General features: G+C 51.6%; 35 non-coding genes across 35 annotated transcripts; all 35 read right to left on the bottom strand.

The window, feature by feature from the left end:
- Positions 1–5,402: 5,402 nt before the first annotated feature.
- Trnah-gug (transfer RNA histidin (anticodon GUG)) lies at positions 5,403–5,474 on the bottom strand. The gene has a single exon. It is a non-coding gene; the product is annotated as a tRNA-His (tRNA).
- A 376-nt stretch (positions 5,475–5,850) lies between these two features.
- On the bottom strand, positions 5,851–5,922 carry Trnae-cuc (transfer RNA glutamic acid (anticodon CUC)). Its single transcript has one exon. It is a non-coding gene; the product is annotated as a tRNA-Glu (tRNA).
- A 271-nt stretch (positions 5,923–6,193) lies between these two features.
- On the bottom strand, positions 6,194–6,275 carry Trnal-cag (transfer RNA leucine (anticodon CAG)). Its single transcript has one exon. It is a non-coding gene; the product is annotated as a tRNA-Leu (tRNA).
- A 73-nt stretch (positions 6,276–6,348) lies between these two features.
- On the bottom strand, positions 6,349–6,430 carry Trnal-aag (transfer RNA leucine (anticodon AAG)). Its single transcript has one exon. It is a non-coding gene; the product is annotated as a tRNA-Leu (tRNA).
- A 287-nt stretch (positions 6,431–6,717) lies between these two features.
- On the bottom strand, positions 6,718–6,789 carry Trnah-gug (transfer RNA histidin (anticodon GUG)). Its single transcript has one exon. It is a non-coding gene; the product is annotated as a tRNA-His (tRNA).
- A 368-nt stretch (positions 6,790–7,157) lies between these two features.
- On the bottom strand, positions 7,158–7,229 carry Trnae-cuc (transfer RNA glutamic acid (anticodon CUC)). The gene has a single exon. It is a non-coding gene; the product is annotated as a tRNA-Glu (tRNA).
- Positions 7,230–7,500: 271 nt separating this feature from the next.
- On the bottom strand, positions 7,501–7,582 carry Trnal-cag (transfer RNA leucine (anticodon CAG)). Its single transcript has one exon. It is a non-coding gene; the product is annotated as a tRNA-Leu (tRNA).
- Positions 7,583–7,655: 73 nt separating this feature from the next.
- On the bottom strand, positions 7,656–7,737 carry Trnal-aag (transfer RNA leucine (anticodon AAG)). Its single transcript has one exon. It is a non-coding gene; the product is annotated as a tRNA-Leu (tRNA).
- Positions 7,738–8,024: 287 nt separating this feature from the next.
- Positions 8,025–8,096, bottom strand: Trnah-gug (transfer RNA histidin (anticodon GUG)). Its single transcript has one exon. It is a non-coding gene; the product is annotated as a tRNA-His (tRNA).
- Positions 8,097–8,464: 368 nt separating this feature from the next.
- Positions 8,465–8,536, bottom strand: Trnae-cuc (transfer RNA glutamic acid (anticodon CUC)). The gene has a single exon. It is a non-coding gene; the product is annotated as a tRNA-Glu (tRNA).
- Positions 8,537–8,807: 271 nt separating this feature from the next.
- Positions 8,808–8,889, bottom strand: Trnal-cag (transfer RNA leucine (anticodon CAG)). The gene has a single exon. It is a non-coding gene; the product is annotated as a tRNA-Leu (tRNA).
- Positions 8,890–8,962: 73 nt separating this feature from the next.
- Trnal-aag (transfer RNA leucine (anticodon AAG)) lies at positions 8,963–9,044 on the bottom strand. The gene has a single exon. It is a non-coding gene; the product is annotated as a tRNA-Leu (tRNA).
- A 287-nt stretch (positions 9,045–9,331) lies between these two features.
- Positions 9,332–9,403, bottom strand: Trnah-gug (transfer RNA histidin (anticodon GUG)). Its single transcript has one exon. It is a non-coding gene; the product is annotated as a tRNA-His (tRNA).
- Positions 9,404–9,779: 376 nt separating this feature from the next.
- Trnae-cuc (transfer RNA glutamic acid (anticodon CUC)) lies at positions 9,780–9,851 on the bottom strand. The gene has a single exon. It is a non-coding gene; the product is annotated as a tRNA-Glu (tRNA).
- A 271-nt stretch (positions 9,852–10,122) lies between these two features.
- Positions 10,123–10,204, bottom strand: Trnal-cag (transfer RNA leucine (anticodon CAG)). The gene has a single exon. It is a non-coding gene; the product is annotated as a tRNA-Leu (tRNA).
- A 73-nt stretch (positions 10,205–10,277) lies between these two features.
- On the bottom strand, positions 10,278–10,359 carry Trnal-aag (transfer RNA leucine (anticodon AAG)). The gene has a single exon. It is a non-coding gene; the product is annotated as a tRNA-Leu (tRNA).
- A 287-nt stretch (positions 10,360–10,646) lies between these two features.
- Trnah-gug (transfer RNA histidin (anticodon GUG)) lies at positions 10,647–10,718 on the bottom strand. The gene has a single exon. It is a non-coding gene; the product is annotated as a tRNA-His (tRNA).
- Positions 10,719–11,086: 368 nt separating this feature from the next.
- On the bottom strand, positions 11,087–11,158 carry Trnae-cuc (transfer RNA glutamic acid (anticodon CUC)). The gene has a single exon. It is a non-coding gene; the product is annotated as a tRNA-Glu (tRNA).
- Positions 11,159–11,429: 271 nt separating this feature from the next.
- On the bottom strand, positions 11,430–11,511 carry Trnal-cag (transfer RNA leucine (anticodon CAG)). The gene has a single exon. It is a non-coding gene; the product is annotated as a tRNA-Leu (tRNA).
- A 73-nt stretch (positions 11,512–11,584) lies between these two features.
- On the bottom strand, positions 11,585–11,666 carry Trnal-aag (transfer RNA leucine (anticodon AAG)). Its single transcript has one exon. It is a non-coding gene; the product is annotated as a tRNA-Leu (tRNA).
- Positions 11,667–11,953: 287 nt separating this feature from the next.
- Trnah-gug (transfer RNA histidin (anticodon GUG)) lies at positions 11,954–12,025 on the bottom strand. Its single transcript has one exon. It is a non-coding gene; the product is annotated as a tRNA-His (tRNA).
- Positions 12,026–12,393: 368 nt separating this feature from the next.
- Trnae-cuc (transfer RNA glutamic acid (anticodon CUC)) lies at positions 12,394–12,465 on the bottom strand. Its single transcript has one exon. It is a non-coding gene; the product is annotated as a tRNA-Glu (tRNA).
- Positions 12,466–12,736: 271 nt separating this feature from the next.
- Positions 12,737–12,818, bottom strand: Trnal-cag (transfer RNA leucine (anticodon CAG)). The gene has a single exon. It is a non-coding gene; the product is annotated as a tRNA-Leu (tRNA).
- Positions 12,819–12,891: 73 nt separating this feature from the next.
- Positions 12,892–12,973, bottom strand: Trnal-aag (transfer RNA leucine (anticodon AAG)). The gene has a single exon. It is a non-coding gene; the product is annotated as a tRNA-Leu (tRNA).
- Positions 12,974–13,260: 287 nt separating this feature from the next.
- Positions 13,261–13,332, bottom strand: Trnah-gug (transfer RNA histidin (anticodon GUG)). Its single transcript has one exon. It is a non-coding gene; the product is annotated as a tRNA-His (tRNA).
- Positions 13,333–13,708: 376 nt separating this feature from the next.
- Positions 13,709–13,780, bottom strand: Trnae-cuc (transfer RNA glutamic acid (anticodon CUC)). Its single transcript has one exon. It is a non-coding gene; the product is annotated as a tRNA-Glu (tRNA).
- Positions 13,781–14,051: 271 nt separating this feature from the next.
- On the bottom strand, positions 14,052–14,133 carry Trnal-cag (transfer RNA leucine (anticodon CAG)). Its single transcript has one exon. It is a non-coding gene; the product is annotated as a tRNA-Leu (tRNA).
- A 73-nt stretch (positions 14,134–14,206) lies between these two features.
- Trnal-aag (transfer RNA leucine (anticodon AAG)) lies at positions 14,207–14,288 on the bottom strand. The gene has a single exon. It is a non-coding gene; the product is annotated as a tRNA-Leu (tRNA).
- A 287-nt stretch (positions 14,289–14,575) lies between these two features.
- Positions 14,576–14,647, bottom strand: Trnah-gug (transfer RNA histidin (anticodon GUG)). Its single transcript has one exon. It is a non-coding gene; the product is annotated as a tRNA-His (tRNA).
- Positions 14,648–15,023: 376 nt separating this feature from the next.
- Positions 15,024–15,095, bottom strand: Trnae-cuc (transfer RNA glutamic acid (anticodon CUC)). The gene has a single exon. It is a non-coding gene; the product is annotated as a tRNA-Glu (tRNA).
- A 422-nt stretch (positions 15,096–15,517) lies between these two features.
- On the bottom strand, positions 15,518–15,599 carry Trnal-aag (transfer RNA leucine (anticodon AAG)). Its single transcript has one exon. It is a non-coding gene; the product is annotated as a tRNA-Leu (tRNA).
- Positions 15,600–15,887: 288 nt separating this feature from the next.
- Positions 15,888–15,960, bottom strand: Trnah-gug (transfer RNA histidin (anticodon GUG)). The gene has a single exon. It is a non-coding gene; the product is annotated as a tRNA-His (tRNA).
- Positions 15,961–16,337: 377 nt separating this feature from the next.
- Trnae-cuc (transfer RNA glutamic acid (anticodon CUC)) lies at positions 16,338–16,409 on the bottom strand. Its single transcript has one exon. It is a non-coding gene; the product is annotated as a tRNA-Glu (tRNA).
- Positions 16,410–16,679: 270 nt separating this feature from the next.
- Positions 16,680–16,761, bottom strand: Trnal-cag (transfer RNA leucine (anticodon CAG)). Its single transcript has one exon. It is a non-coding gene; the product is annotated as a tRNA-Leu (tRNA).
- A 72-nt stretch (positions 16,762–16,833) lies between these two features.
- On the bottom strand, positions 16,834–16,916 carry Trnal-aag (transfer RNA leucine (anticodon AAG)). The gene has a single exon. It is a non-coding gene; the product is annotated as a tRNA-Leu (tRNA).
- Positions 16,917–16,995: the final 79 nt, after the last annotated feature.

Genomic DNA, 16,995 nt, shown 5'->3' with positions numbered 1-16,995 from the left:
ACATGACGTAGTATTCGCCGTATAGATGGTCCGTCTTATCTTGAGTGAGTATCTACTGAATGTTCGTTAACATGAAATTCAAACAATTAATCTAGCAGTCAGTTTGTTTTTACGTTATAGTTTTGAGCAGGTAGTTGGCGAAGTTATCCTTATAGTTTTTCGTTTTCATTAGTATATGGTGGTGAGTTGTAAGATAGACCCAGAAGTCTTCTTTACTCTTTTCTGCTTTTGTAAATAAGTAATGGACAGTAGCGGCTTTTAACCAGTTGAGAGCGTTCCTTCTCGTCCGTGGGTACGGGGCATCGTCCGGCGTCAGAAAGGCAGCAGGGGTTATGTATCTGGGCGATGTTCGACTGATGAGTGCCAACTTGTTCGTGATATATTCCCATATATCTTTTACGTTGTCGCACACAAACCTGTGTTCATCAGTATCTATTAAATTACACGTTGTGCACAAAGGTGATTCTGCGAGGTGTATGTTATGTAGTTTGGAGTTAGTGGCCAATTTTCTGTTAACTGCGAAATACCAAGTGGCTTTCATTGTTGACGGCAAGTACGGACAATGGATGTTCTCCCAGATTACCTTCCAGTCGAAAAGGTTGTATTTTTCTTCGATATTATTTTTCTTCTTATCTTTGAGAAGTTCCTGGTAAACGTGTTTCACTGTCTTCATTTCCTGTTCGGGGATCCTTGTTTGTACATAACTGTACTCCAGTAAAAACCATTTTAAGTGGTAAAGTCCGTTGGGAATATGTTGCACCGTGATTGGTGGACTGAGGTCGGCGGGAGCTATCTCAGTAAGCAGGTGAGCAGCGAGACTATCAGCTGAGTGTTGCCATTGGTGGAAAGTTTTTGATATGTATAAAGCTTGCGCCTTCTTTCCAACATCGACAAGATTTAAGCCACCATTTTTTGTGGCAAGCGTTAAGGTGTCAAACTGGACTTTAAAAATGTGGTGATGGCTGACAAACTGTCCTAAAGCTGACATAATTCTTTTTGCAGTGAGTGTAGACATTGGTAAAACTTGAGCGATATAATTGAGTTTCGAGGTGAGGTATACATTTGCGACCGTTACTTTCTGAATTTCATTTAGTTTTCGTACACTGTGTTCTCGTATGCTGGCACGAATAGTCCGTAGAAGCTTTCTATAGTTGGTTGCAATGGTGTGCCGAATGTTACTCTGAAAATCAATTCCAAGACACTTGAAGATCTTCAGCTGACGTAGTTGTCCGTGAGGGTGCGATCCTAGGCCGCGGCCAATATTGAATATTCCAGACTTTGTCCAGTTTAGTTGTGCACCCGACGCTTGCTCATATTGCCTGACTAGCTGTAGTGCGGTCTCCACTTCAGTTCTATTTAGTACAAGGCAACCGACATCGTCTGCATACGCCTTGCACACTACTCGGGAGCCATGTATGACGACGGCCTGTAAACTTTGCGTCAGGGTAGCTAACAAAGGCTCAATGGCAATCGCAAAAAGCGCCATGGACATTGGGCAGCCCTGCCTGACGGAACTGGCTATCTCTATCGCTCGGGTAGGTTGGCCATTGATGATGACTCTGGATAAATTATTCGCTACCATCTGTTGTATAATTGCGACGAACCCATGTGGAAAGCCCATCGCATACATGGTACGAAAGAGATACTGGTGGTTGACCCTGTCAAAGGCTTTGTCGAAGTCCAAGGACATGATGGCACATTTCAGCTTACAGACTTCCGCAATGGAGATTAAATCACGGTAGTCGCACAAAGTCTGTTGAATTTTCCGATCCTTTCCCACACTGGTCTGGTAAGGGCCAATTATACTGGTCATTGTAGATTTAAGCCTGTGGGCCAAAAGTCTCGCAAAGATTTTATAGTCGCTGTTGAGCAGCGTTATCGGTCTTAGTTTTTTTACGTTTGCTCTGCCTGAGTTTTTTTTAATTAGAACGACAATGCCTTCACAGAAGCTGGTGGGGATCACGTTGTTGTGGTCTAGAAGTTCGTTACAGATGCAAATGATCTTCGCCTTTATGGTGTTCCAGAATTTTTGATAGAATTCGGCGGGAATTCCGTCAGGTCCGGGGGATTTATTCTTGGCACTTTCCCAGAGTACATATTCCACGTCTTCTTCGGTTGCCACGGCTAATAGCTTTTCCGCGTCCACGAGACTGACTCTGTTGCGCAAATTATTCAAAAGAGCATCCTGCGCTTGCACGTTAACTTCTTTATTGGACATCAAGGTGGTGAAGTAGTTTAGCACCGCCGCTTTAATCTCGTTGTGCGTAGTCAGCGTTGCGCCATCCTCAGCAATTAACTCCGTCAGTATTTTACGGGACCCTTTCCTACTTTCTTGGATCATATGGTAGACTGAGGTGAGTTCTTGGTGTACAGTAGTCTGGACCCGTGACCTGACTTTGTAGCCTTCTAGCTGCGTCCTCCTTAGGGTTAGGATTTTGGCCTGGAGTTTCTTAATTCGTTGACAATTCTCGACAGCCGAAGTGCCGAGCATATACAGTTCCCGCAGACAATGAAAATAGAAATTGATCGTCCTTTGAATCCAAAAGCCCTTTTCCCGTGCGTAGTTCATGAAACACCACCTAATTTTAGGTTTGGCGCACCTGAGCCACCAATCAATGGCCGAATTATAAGAGGCAAATCTGTGCTCACATTCTCGCCAGGTATTGAGGAAGGCTTCTTGACACGCCGAGTCTTGTAGATGTGAAACATTTAATTTCCACAGGCCCCTGTATCGACACGTCCGTTGTCGGTCGAGAGTGATAGTACAGATGTATGCAGCATGATCTGAGAACGCCACTGGCCATACTTCTGACTGCAGAATGTTATTCCTCAAAGTGGGTGTGACATAAATGCGATCGAGACGGCTTGCCGAATGGGTCGTGATATGGGTAAACCCAGGTGCTGCCCCATGCTTGAGCTCCCAAGAGTCAACTAAGCGCAAGTCTCGTACAATTCGTTCCAGTTCAAGTGATTTGTTAAGATTGGGAGTCTGGTCCTTTGCACTGAGGACACAGTTAAAGTCGCCTCCGAAGATGACATTGTCGTGGCGGACGCCAAAGAGAGGAACTATTTCTTCTTTAAAGAATTCTGCTCTTTGACGTCTATTACTGGAACCGGATGGGGCATAGACATTAATTAGTCTGTTGTTATAAAAAGTGCCCGCAATGCCCCTACTGTTCGGCAGTTTCGTGACGTCATGAATAATGATACCTTCCTTCACAATAAAAGCTGTACCTAATTCGCAACCGGCCCCAGGATTAGTGATGACATTATAACCTGGTATGCAATCAAGTCCGATCTCTGCTACTTCTTGTACAAACAAAATGTCTACATCAGCTGCATATAAAAAGTCTTTTAAATGTTGTAGTTTAAGAGCGCTGCGTATCTTATTAATATTGAGAGTAGCAAGTCGATAGGCCTGTGGCGGAATTGTGGTGGACTAAACAGGAACAAGACCTAAAACCAGTCCGATATCAAACAGAAATAACGCTGGAAATACAAGTCACGTCGTAAAAGCACTTTGGAAGCAATTCCAGATAACAAAAGCATGTATTGACAGTCACTTTAAAGGCAGAGTTAAAAATATTCTCCGTTTGAGAAGGGAGCAGTCGTGCGTTCTTTTTGCGCGGTAGACTCTGTCGAGGCGTTAGCTTTCTCATTAACATCGTCGTCTTTGGAGACTGAAGTTACGGCTGTCACCGCTTCGGAAGTATCCATACTGTCGACGTCGGCAGCGGATTCTGTATCGTCTGCCCAACTAGTTGGCGGTGGCTGTATTGAGGGCGTTACCGACTCGTGAGCAGGATAGAGTTTGACCATGCGGACATCACAGTCGGCTCGGAGTTGAGCTGACTGTTCGGGGTTCAGAGGTAGAGCATCTGACACATTGTCAATGACTGATGGTAAACTGGCTGAGGGATGATCATGGTTTGTGCTATCAGATGCTTTGTCACTGAGTTGTTCACCTATCTGTTTAGCCTTTTCGCGCAGAACCGGTGCCATCTGTTCTGCACCCTGGCGGGCAACTCTCCGTTTTTTAGTTTTTCTGGGAGACGTACGATTTTGTGGGCCTTGATCGGAACCTGCTGGAGATTCCCCCCGTGGAGTAGCAGCGGCCGATGGGGACGCAGCCGTTTGCATGTCGGATGCCTGTTCTTCTGTGACTACGACGGACGGCGATATTTCTATGGGTTTAGGTGGGGTCTCTTCCGGCGTTGCAACAGTCTCCATTCGCGTCACTGTCGCAGGCACTACAGTATTTTCACTGACTTCGGTGACCGTGGGTATAGCTGGAAGCCCACGCGCTGCGGCGACGTACGTCACAGGCAGTGATGTCATCGCGGGGGGCCTGGCAGCCTCGCCGGCAGGCAGCTGCGCCACTCGCCTCTGCATGCATTCGGCACGCACGTGACCCGTCGAGTTGCATGCGGCACACGTTCGAGGCTGATCATCGTACATGACTATCGCACGATACCCGCATACGTTTACATAAGACGGGATGTGCTTCTGCAGCTCGATTTTCAATTGCCGCACCCCATTAAGAACCGGGAACTTATGTGCGCTAGACCAACGTTCCGCAATATTGCTTATGATTTTACCGTATGGACAGAGCACTGCGTTGATCTGTTCACTGGTCATTTCAAATGGAAGTTCAAAAATTCTAACAGTCCGTATTCCTAGGCCGGCATGCGAAACAGCAACTTCTCCCACATTTCCATCACTATGTTTAAACTTAAGGATACCACCACAAGATTCAACGATTTTCTCACACATCTCTGATCGAGCTAATTTAACGAAAACGGTGCTACTGACAATCGATAGATGTAGCCCGATTATGTCCTCAAGTCCTATCTTTACTTCATCTTCTAACCATTGCTCAACTTCAAAAGATTTAGGTCGGACAAAATTTCTGTCAAAAGTAAACTTCAGTGTGTCTTTCCTACTCGGTTGAGACATCACGAAATCGAGTTCAATGGCAGATCACACCAAAACACTGGTAGACACTGAAGCAAGCGCAGCGACTCACCACACGTAAACAGCGACGGCGCGGCGCGCAGCACAGCACGTCCGACCTCGACCGCGTCCGCCGGCTGACTACCGCTCGGCCACGCTACCTGCGTCAGTGTTGTTCGCTTTCGTAGAAACAGTGCACGACACAGCTTCCTGTTCTGCTGCGACTGGCCGCTCATCCATTGCACTTCAAACAACTGCCCTTTTCGAATAGAGGTTAACTACACAGGCAGCAGCCCGCGCTGTGGTGCGGCGGCATTACGTGTTGATAATGAACTGGTAGTGCCACCTGCAGCTCGTGGAACATGAGCGAGAAATCCAGAGGGCACCGTGAATTCAAACAGTGGTTCACTACCGTCATTGCAGCGACAGCAAGGCAAAACTTTAAAAAGTGCCGTGACCAGGATTCGAACCTGGGTTATTGCGGCCACAACGCAATGTCCTAACCACTAGACGATCACGGCCACGGAGGCACCGCCGAAAGCAGTTCTCGCGACTGCAAGTGGCTATGCACAGCAAAGCTCAGCCCACTGTGTCTCGCCACAGCTGTGTCAGACGTGGTCTCCATTATATGTATACTGGCAAACGAAACGTGTCTGCGCTGTTAGGACACTAAGCAGTGTGGTTAGCTGCATTAAACCCCTGTGGCAATGTCTTGTAGTCCTCCAACTCTGTTGACCACAGGTATGTGCCTCGATAAGAGGTGGACAGATGTCGCATCGCTCTCGCCGTCACTTGTGACCGCGAATCGTACTTAACGTCATTTTGTGCAAGCGTCAGCGGAGCGTCAGTCGAGCTAAGTCGGGACAAGTCGCATAAGAGGAGCAGTAAAATGCGTATTTCCGGTACCGGGAATCGAACCCGGGCCTCCTGGGTGAGAGCCAGGTATCCTAGCCACTAGACCACACCGGATAACGACACAAGTGCTCCTCCAGCGAACACAGCAAGCTGTACACAATCCACTTGACGACAACGGCAAAAATTAGCGTTTCCACTGCATAGAACGTCATGCTCGAGACACATTTCGTGGAGACGAGCGCCAGCAATCGTGACACCAAACTGCGCGTGTGAATCCTGTCGTTGCACCACGCACTGTGCTGCTACGACAATTTAAGAAAGAGACGCTCACGGCTTGCTGCGCTGTTTCCTTCGCGGGTAATCAGTGCTCCTGCTTAGAAAACATTGGCAGCGGTGGGATTCGAACCCACGCCTCCGAAGAGACTGGTGCCTGAAACCAGCGCCTTAGACCGCTCGGCCACGCTACCTACGCGGCGCCAGGGGCACAGGAGCTGCTTTCTACAGCACGAGAAAACACCACAAAAAAAAACGAGAAAAAGTTGGCAGCGGTGGGATTCGAACCCACGCCTCCGAAGAGACTGGTGCCTTAAACCAGCGCCTTAGACCGCTCGGCCACGCTACCTGCGTCAGTGTTGTTCGCTTTCGTAGAAACAGTGCACGACACAGCTTCCTGTTCTGCTGCGACTGGCCGCTCATCCATTGCACTTCAAACAACTGCCCTTTTCGAATAGAGGTTAACTACACAGGCAGCAGCCCGCGCTGTGGTGCGGCGGCATTACGTGTTGATAATGAACTGGTAGTGCCACCTGCAGCTCGTGGAACATGAGCGAGAAATCCAGAGGGCACCGTGAATTCAAACAGTGGTTCACTACCGTCATTGCAGCGACAGCAAGGCAAAACTTTAAAAAGTGCCGTGACCAGGATTCGAACCTGGGTTATTGCGGCCACAACGCAATGTCCTAACCACTAGACGATCACGGCCACGGAGGCACCGCCGAAAGCAGTTCTCGCGACTGCAAGTGGCTATGCACAGCAAAGCTCAGCCCACTGTGTCTCGCCACAGCTGTGTCAGACGTGGTCTCCATTATATGTATACTGGCAAACGAAACGTGTCTGCGCTGTTAGGACACTAAGCAGTGTGGTTAGCTGCATTAAACCCCTGTGGCAATGTCTTGTAGTCCTCCAACTCTGTCTACCACAGGTAAGTGCCTCGATAAGAGGTGTCGCATCGCTCTCGTCGTCACTTGTGACCGCGAATCGTACTTAACGTCATTTTGTGCAAGCGTCAGCGGAGCGTCAGTCGAGCTAAGTCGGGACAAGTCGCATAAGAGGAGCAGTAAAATGCGTATTTCCGGTACCGGGAATCGAACCCGGGCCTCCTGGGTGAGAGCCAGGTATCCTAGCCACTAGACCACACCGGATAACGACACAAGTGCTCCTCCAGCGAACACAGCAAGCTGTACACAATCCACTTGACGACAACGGCAAAAATTAGCGTTTCCACTGCATAGAACGTCATGCTCGAGACACATTTCGTGGAGACGAGCGCCAGCAATCGTGACACCAAACTGCGCGTGTGAATCCTGTCGTTGCACCACGCACTGTGCTGCTACGACAATTTAAGAAAGAGACGCTCACGGCTTGCTGCGCTGTTTCCTTCGCGGGTAATCAGTGCTCCTGCTTAGAAAACATTGGCAGCGGTGGGATTCGAACCCACGCCTCCGAAGAGACTGGTGCCTGAAACCAGCGCCTTAGACCGCTCGGCCACGCTACCTACGCGGCGCCAGGGGCACAGGAGCTGCTTTCTACAGCACGAGAAAACACCACAAAAAAAAACGAGAAAAAGTTGGCAGCGGTGGGATTCGAACCCACGCCTCCGAAGAGACTGGTGCCTTAAACCAGCGCCTTAGACCGCTCGGCCACGCTACCTGCGTCAGTGTTGTTCGCTTTCGTAGAAACAGTGCACGACACAGCTTCCTGTTCTGCTGCGACTGGCCGCTCATCCATTGCACTTCAAACAACTGCCCTTTTCGAATAGAGGTTAACTACACAGGCAGCAGCCCGCGCTGTGGTGCGGCGGCATTACGTGTTGATAATGAACTGGTAGTGCCACCTGCAGCTCGTGGAACATGAGCGAGAAATCCAGAGGGCACCGTGAATTCAAACAGTGGTTCACTACCGTCATTGCAGCGACAGCAAGGCAAAACTTTAAAAAGTGCCGTGACCAGGATTCGAACCTGGGTTATTGCGGCCACAACGCAATGTCCTAACCACTAGACGATCACGGCCACGGAGGCACCGCCGAAAGCAGTTCTCGCGACTGCAAGTGGCTATGCACAGCAAAGCTCAGCCCACTGTGTCTCGCCACAGCTGTGTCAGACGTGGTCTCCATTATATGTATACTGGCAAACGAAACGTGTCTGCGCTGTTAGGACACTAAGCAGTGTGGTTAGCTGCATTAAACCCCTGTGGCAATGTCTTGTAGTCCTCCAACTCTGTCTACCACAGGTAAGTGCCTCGATAAGAGGTGTCGCATCGCTCTCGTCGTCACTTGTGACCGCGAATCGTACTTAACGTCATTTTGTGCAAGCGTCAGCGGAGCGTCAGTCGAGCTAAGTCGGGACAAGTCGCATAAGAGGAGCAGTAAAATGCGTATTTCCGGTACCGGGAATCGAACCCGGGCCTCCTGGGTGAGAGCCAGGTATCCTAGCCACTAGACCACACCGGATAACGACACAAGTGCTCCTCCAGCGAACACAGCAAGCTGTACACAATCCACTTGACGACAACGGCAAAAATTAGCGTTTCCACTGCATAGAACGTCATGCTCGAGACACATTTCGTGGAGACGAGCGCCAGCAATCGTGACACCAAACTGCGCGTGTGAATCCTGTCGTTGCACCACGCACTGTGCTGCTACGACAATTTAAGAAAGAGACGCTCACGGCTTGCTGCGCTGTTTCCTTCGCGGGTAATCAGTGCTCCTGCTTAGAAAACATTGGCAGCGGTGGGATTCGAACCCACGCCTCCGAAGAGACTGGTGCCTGAAACCAGCGCCTTAGACCGCTCGGCCACGCTACCTACGCGGCGCCAGGGGCACAGGAGCTGCTTTCTACAGCACGAGAAAACACCACAAAAAAAAACGAGAAAAAGTTGGCAGCGGTGGGATTCGAACCCACGCCTCCGAAGAGACTGGTGCCTTAAACCAGCGCCTTAGACCGCTCGGCCACGCTACCTGCGTCAGTGTTGTTCGCTTTCGTAGAAACAGTGCACGACACAGCTTCCTGTTCTGCTGCGACTGGCCGCTCATCCATTGCACTTCAAACAACTGCCCTTTTCGAATAGAGGTTAACTACACAGGCAGCAGCCCGCGCTGTGGTGCGGCGGCATTACGTGTTGATAATGAACTGGTAGTGCCACCTGCAGCTCGTGGAACATGAGCGAGAAATCCAGAGGGCACCGTGAATTCAAACAGTGGTTCACTACCGTCATTGCAGCGACAGCAAGGCAAAACTTTAAAAAGTGCCGTGACCAGGATTCGAACCTGGGTTATTGCGGCCACAACGCAATGTCCTAACCACTAGACGATCACGGCCACGGAGGCACCGCCGAAAGCAGTTCTCGCGACTGCAAGTGGCTATGCACAGCAAAGCTCAGCCCACTGTGTCTCGCCACAGCTGTGTCAGACGTGGTCTCCATTATATGTATACTGGCAAACGAAACGTGTCTGCGCTGTTAGGACACTAAGCAGTGTGGTTAGCTGCATTAAACCCCTGTGGCAATGTCTTGTAGTCCTCCAACTCTGTTGACCACAGGTATGTGCCTCGATAAGAGGTGGACAGATGTCGCATCGCTCTCGCCGTCACTTGTGACCGCGAATCGTACTTAACGTCATTTTGTGCAAGCGTCAGCGGAGCGTCAGTCGAGCTAAGTCGGGACAAGTCGCATAAGAGGAGCAGTAAAATGCGTATTTCCGGTACCGGGAATCGAACCCGGGCCTCCTGGGTGAGAGCCAGGTATCCTAGCCACTAGACCACACCGGATAACGACACAAGTGCTCCTCCAGCGAACACAGCAAGCTGTACACAATCCACTTGACGACAACGGCAAAAATTAGCGTTTCCACTGCATAGAACGTCATGCTCGAGACACATTTCGTGGAGACGAGCGCCAGCAATCGTGACACCAAACTGCGCGTGTGAATCCTGTCGTTGCACCACGCACTGTGCTGCTACGACAATTTAAGAAAGAGACGCTCACGGCTTGCTGCGCTGTTTCCTTCGCGGGTAATCAGTGCTCCTGCTTAGAAAACATTGGCAGCGGTGGGATTCGAACCCACGCCTCCGAAGAGACTGGTGCCTGAAACCAGCGCCTTAGACCGCTCGGCCACGCTACCTACGCGGCGCCAGGGGCACAGGAGCTGCTTTCTACAGCACGAGAAAACACCACAAAAAAAAACGAGAAAAAGTTGGCAGCGGTGGGATTCGAACCCACGCCTCCGAAGAGACTGGTGCCTTAAACCAGCGCCTTAGACCGCTCGGCCACGCTACCTGCGTCAGTGTTGTTCGCTTTCGTAGAAACAGTGCACGACACAGCTTCCTGTTCTGCTGCGACTGGCCGCTCATCCATTGCACTTCAAACAACTGCCCTTTTCGAATAGAGGTTAACTACACAGGCAGCAGCCCGCGCTGTGGTGCGGCGGCATTACGTGTTGATAATGAACTGGTAGTGCCACCTGCAGCTCGTGGAACATGAGCGAGAAATCCAGAGGGCACCGTGAATTCAAACAGTGGTTCACTACCGTCATTGCAGCGACAGCAAGGCAAAACTTTAAAAAGTGCCGTGACCAGGATTCGAACCTGGGTTATTGCGGCCACAACGCAATGTCCTAACCACTAGACGATCACGGCCACGGAGGCACCGCCGAAAGCAGTTCTCGCGACTGCAAGTGGCTATGCACAGCAAAGCTCAGCCCACTGTGTCTCGCCACAGCTGTGTCAGACGTGGTCTCCATTATATGTATACTGGCAAACGAAACGTGTCTGCGCTGTTAGGACACTAAGCAGTGTGGTTAGCTGCATTAAACCCCTGTGGCAATGTCTTGTAGTCCTCCAACTCTGTCTACCACAGGTAAGTGCCTCGATAAGAGGTGTCGCATCGCTCTCGTCGTCACTTGTGACCGCGAATCGTACTTAACGTCATTTTGTGCAAGCGTCAGCGGAGCGTCAGTCGAGCTAAGTCGGGACAAGTCGCATAAGAGGAGCAGTAAAATGCGTATTTCCGGTACCGGGAATCGAACCCGGGCCTCCTGGGTGAGAGCCAGGTATCCTAGCCACTAGACCACACCGGATAACGACACAAGTGCTCCTCCAGCGAACACAGCAAGCTGTACACAATCCACTTGACGACAACGGCAAAAATTAGCGTTTCCACTGCATAGAACGTCATGCTCGAGACACATTTCGTGGAGACGAGCGCCAGCAATCGTGACACCAAACTGCGCGTGTGAATCCTGTCGTTGCACCACGCACTGTGCTGCTACGACAATTTAAGAAAGAGACGCTCACGGCTTGCTGCGCTGTTTCCTTCGCGGGTAATCAGTGCTCCTGCTTAGAAAACATTGGCAGCGGTGGGATTCGAACCCACGCCTCCGAAGAGACTGGTGCCTGAAACCAGCGCCTTAGACCGCTCGGCCACGCTACCTACGCGGCGCCAGGGGCACAGGAGCTGCTTTCTACAGCACGAGAAAACACCACAAAAAAAAACGAGAAAAAGTTGGCAGCGGTGGGATTCGAACCCACGCCTCCGAAGAGACTGGTGCCTTAAACCAGCGCCTTAGACCGCTCGGCCACGCTACCTGCGTCAGTGTTGTTCGCTTTCGTAGAAACAGTGCACGACACAGCTTCCTGTTCTGCTGCGACTGGCCGCTCATCCATTGCACTTCAAACAACTGCCCTTTTCGAATAGAGGTTAACTACACAGGCAGCAGCCCGCGCTGTGGTGCGGCGGCATTACGTGTTGATAATGAACTGGTAGTGCCACCTGCAGCTCGTGGAACATGAGCGAGAAATCCAGAGGGCACCGTGAATTCAAACAGTGGTTCACTACCGTCATTGCAGCGACAGCAAGGCAAAACTTTAAAAAGTGCCGTGACCAGGATTCGAACCTGGGTTATTGCGGCCACAACGCAATGTCCTAACCACTAGACGATCACGGCCACGGAGGCACCGCCGAAAGCAGTTCTCGCGACTGCAAGTGGCTATGCACAGCAAAGCTCAGCCCACTGTGTCTCGCCACAGCTGTGTCAGACGTGGTCTCCATTATATGTATACTGGCAAACGAAACGTGTCTGCGCTGTTAGGACACTAAGCAGTGTGGTTAGCTGCATTAAACCCCTGTGGCAATGTCTTGTAGTCCTCCAACTCTGTCTACCACAGGTAAGTGCCTCGATAAGAGGTGTCGCATCGCTCTCGTCGTCACTTGTGACCGCGAATCGTACTTAACGTCATTTTGTGCAAGCGTCAGCGGAGCGTCAGTCGAGCTAAGTCGGGACAAGTCGCATAAGAGGAGCAGTAAAATGCGTATTTCCGGTACCGGGAATCGAACCCGGGCCTCCTGGGTGAGAGCCAGGTATCCTAGCCACTAGACCACACCGGATAACGACACAAGTGCTCCTCCAGCGAACACAGCAAGCTGTACACAATCCACTTGACGACAACGGCAAAAATTAGCGTTTCCACTGCATAGAACGTCATGCTCGAGACACATTTCGTGGAGACGAGCGCCAGCAATCGTGACACCAAACTGCGCGTGTGAATCCTGTCGTTGCACCACGCACTGTGCTGCTACGACAATTTAAGAAAGAGACGCTCACGGCTTGCTGCGCTGTTTCCTTCGCGGGTAATCAGTGCTCCTGCTTAGAAAACATTGGCAGCGGTGGGATTCGAACCCACGCCTCCGAAGAGACTGGTGCCTGAAACCAGCGCCTTAGACCGCTCGGCCACGCTACCTACGCGGCGCCAGGGGCACAGGAGCTGCTTTCTACAGCACGAGAAAACACCACAAAAAAAAACGAGAAAAAGTTGGCAGCGGTGGGATTCGAACCCACGCCTCCGAAGAGACTGGTGCCTTAAACCAGCGCCTTAGACCGCTCGGCCACGCTACCTGCGTCAGTGTTGTTCGCTTTCGTAGAAACAGTGCACGACACAGCTTCCTGTTCTGCTGCGACTGGCCGCTCATCCATTGCACTTCAAACAACTGCCCTTTTCGAATAGAGGTTAACTACACAGGCAGCAGCCCGCGCTGTGGTGCGGCGGCATTACGTGTTGATAATGAACTGGTAGTGCCACCTGCAGCTCGTGGAACATGAGCGAGAAATCCAGAGGGCACCGTGAATTCAAACAGTGGTTCACTACCGTCATTGCAGCGACAGCAAGGCAAAACTTTAAAAAGTGCCGTGACCAGGATTCGAACCTGGGTTATTGCGGCCACAACGCAATGTCCTAACCACTAGACGATCACGGCCACGGAGGCACCGCCGAAAGCAGTTCTCGCGACTGCAAGTGGCTATGCACAGCAAAGCTCAGCCCACTGTGTCTCGCCACAGCTGTGTCAGACGTGGTCTCCATTATATGTATACTGGCAAACGAAACGTGTCTGCGCTGTTAGGACACTAAGCAGTGTGGTTAGCTGCATTAAACCCCTGTGGCAATGTCTTGTAGTCCTCCAACTCTGTTGACCACAGGTATGTGCCTCGATAAGAGGTGGACAGATGTCGCATCGCTCTCGCCGTCACTTGTGACCGCGAATCGTACTTAACGTCATTTTGTGCAAGCGTCAGCGGAGCGTCAGTCGAGCTAAGTCGGGACAAGTCGCATAAGAGGAGCAGTAAAATGCGTATTTCCGGTACCGGGAATCGAACCCGGGCCTCCTGGGTGAGAGCCAGGTATCCTAGCCACTAGACCACACCGGATAACGACACAAGTGCTCCTCCAGCGAACACAGCAAGCTGTACACAATCCACTTGACGACAACGGCAAAAATTAGCGTTTCCACTGCATAGAACGTCATGCTCGAGACACATTTCGTGGAGACGAGCGCCAGCAATCGTGACACCAAACTGCGCGTGTGAATCCTGTCGTTGCACCACGCACTGTGCTGCTACGACAATTTAAGAAAGAGACGCTCACGGCTTGCTGCGCTGTTTCCTTCGCGGGTAATCAGTGCTCCTGCTTAGAAAACATTGGCAGCGGTGGGATTCGAACCCACGCCTCCGAAGAGACTGGTGCCTGAAACCAGCGCCTTAGACCGCTCGGCCACGCTACCTACGCGGCGCCAGGGGCACAGGAGCTGCTTTCTACAGCACGAGAAAACACCACAAAAAAAAACGAGAAAAAGTTGGCAGCGGTGGGATTCGAACCCACGCCTCCGAAGAGACTGGTGCCTTAAACCAGCGCCTTAGACCGCTCGGCCACGCTACCTGCGTCAGTGTTGTTCGCTTTCGTAGAAACAGTGCACGACACAGCTTCCTGTTCTGCTGCGACTGGCCGCTCATCCATTGCACTTCAAACAACTGCCCTTTTCGAATAGAGGTTAACTACACAGGCAGCAGCCCGCGCTGTGGTGCGGCGGCATTACGTGTTGATAATGAACTGGTAGTGCCACCTGCAGCTCGTGGAACATGAGCGAGAAATCCAGAGGGCACCGTGAATTCAAACAGTGGTTCACTACCGTCATTGCAGCGACAGCAAGGCAAAACTTTAAAAAGTGCCGTGACCAGGATTCGAACCTGGGTTATTGCGGCCACAACGCAATGTCCTAACCACTAGACGATCACGGCCACGGAGGCACCGCCGAAAGCAGTTCTCGCGACTGCAAGTGGCTATGCACAGCAAAGCTCAGCCCACTGTGTCTCGCCACAGCTGTGTCAGACGTGGTCTCCATTATATGTATACTGGCAAACGAAACGTGTCTGCGCTGTTAGGACACTAAGCAGTGTGGTTAGCTGCATTAAACCCCTGTGGCAATGTCTTGTAGTCCTCCAACTCTGTTGACCACAGGTATGTGCCTCGATAAGAGGTGGACAGATGTCGCATCGCTCTCGCCGTCACTTGTGACCGCGAATCGTACTTAACGTCATTTTGTGCAAGCGTCAGCGGAGCGTCAGTCGAGCTAAGTCGGGACAAGTCGCATAAGAGGAGCAGTAAAATGCGTATTTCCGGTACCGGGAATCGAACCCGGGCCTCCTGGGTGAGAGCCAGGTATCCTAGCCACTAGACCACACCGGATAACGACACAAGTGCTCCTCCAGCGAACACAGCAAGCTGTACACAATCCACTTGACGACAACGGCAAAATTAGCGTTTCCACTGCATAGAACGTCATGCTCGAGACACATTTCGTGGAGACGAGCGCCAGCAATCGTGACACCAAACTGCGCGTGTGAATCCTGTCGTTGCACCACGCACTGTGCTGCTACGACAATTTAAGAAAGAGACGCTCACGGCTTGCTGCGCTGTTTCCTTCGCGGGTAATCAGTGCTCCTGCTTAGAAACATTGGCAGCGGTGGGATTCGAACCACGCCTCGAAGAGACTGGTGCCTGAAACCAGCGCCCTTAGACCGCTCGGCCACGCTACCTACGCGGCGCCAGGGGCACAGGAGCTGCTTTCTACAGCACGAGAAAACACCACAAAAAAAACGAGAAAAAGTTGGCAGCGGTGGGATTCGAACCCACGCCTCCGAAGAGACTGGTGCCTTAAACCAGCGCCTTAGACCGCTCGGCCACGCTACCTGCGTCAGTGTTGTTCGCTTTCGTAGAAACAGTGCACGACACAGCTTCCTGTTCTGCTGCGACTGGCCGCTCATCCATTGCACTTCAAACAACTGCCCTTTTCGAATAGAGGTTAACTACACAGGCAGCAGCCCGCGCTGTGGTGCGGCGGCATTACGTGTTGATAATGAACTGGTAGTGCCACCTGCAGCTCGTGGAACATGAGCGAGAAATCCAGAGGGCACCGTGAATTCAAACAGTGGTTCACTACCGTCATTGCAGCGACAAGCAAGGCAAAACTTTTAAAAGTGCCGTGACCAGGATTCGAACCTGGGTTATTGCGGCCCACAACGCAATGTCCTAACCACTAGACGATCACGGCCACGGAGGCACCGCCGAAAGCAGTTCTCGCGACTGCAAGTGGCTATGCACAGCAAAGCTCAGCCCACTGTGTCTCGCACAGCTGTGTCAGACGTGGTCTCCATTATATGTATACTGGCAAACGAAACGTGTCTGCGCTGTTAGGACACTAAGCAGTGTGGTTAGCTGCATTAAACCCCTGTGGCAATGTCTTGTAGTCCTCCAACTCTGTTGACCACAGGTATGTGCCTCGATAAGAGGTGGACAGATGTCGCATCGCTCTCGCCGTCACTTGTGACCGCGAATCGTACTTAACGTCATTTTGTGCAAGCGTCAGCGGAGCGTCAGTCGAGCTAAGTCCGGGACAAGTCGCATAAGAGGAGCAGTAAAATGCGGTATTTCCGGTACCGGGAATCGAACCCGGGCCTCCTGGGTGAGAGCCAGGTATCCTAGCCACTAGACCACACCGGATACGACACAAGTGCTCCTCCAGCGAACACAGCAAGCTGTACACAATCCACTTGACGACAACGGCAAAAATTAGCGTTTCCACTGCATAGAACGTCATGCTCGAGACACATTTCGTGGAGACGAGCGCCAGCAATCGTGACACCAAACTGCGCGTGTGAATCCTGTCGTTGCACCACGCACTGTGCTGCTACGACAATTTAAGAAAGAGACGCTCACGGCTTGCTGCGCTGTTTCCTTCGCGGGTAATCAGTGCTCCTGCTTAGAAAACATTGGCAGCGGTGGGATTCGAACCCACGCCTCCGAAGAGACTGGTGCCTGAAACCAGCGCCTTAGACCGCTCGGCCACGCTACCTACGCGGCGCCAGGGGCACAGGAGCTGCTTTCTACAGCACGAGAAAACACCACAAAAAAAACGAGAAAAAGTTGGCAGCGGTGGGATTCGAACCCACGCCTCCGAAGAGGACTGGTGCCTTAAACCAGCGCCTTAGACCGCTCGGCCACGCTACCTGCGTCAGTGTTGTTCGCTTTCGTAGAAACAGTGCACGACACAGCTTCCTGTTCTGCTGCGACTGGCGCTCATCCATTG

The sequence above is a fragment of the Schistocerca serialis genome, unplaced genomic scaffold (assembly GCF_023864345.2).
Source record: "Schistocerca serialis cubense isolate TAMUIC-IGC-003099 unplaced genomic scaffold, iqSchSeri2.2 HiC_scaffold_762, whole genome shotgun sequence".
NCBI lineage: Eukaryota > Metazoa > Arthropoda > Insecta > Orthoptera > Acrididae > Schistocerca > Schistocerca serialis.
This window is presented reverse-complemented; position numbering and strand designations above follow the sequence as displayed.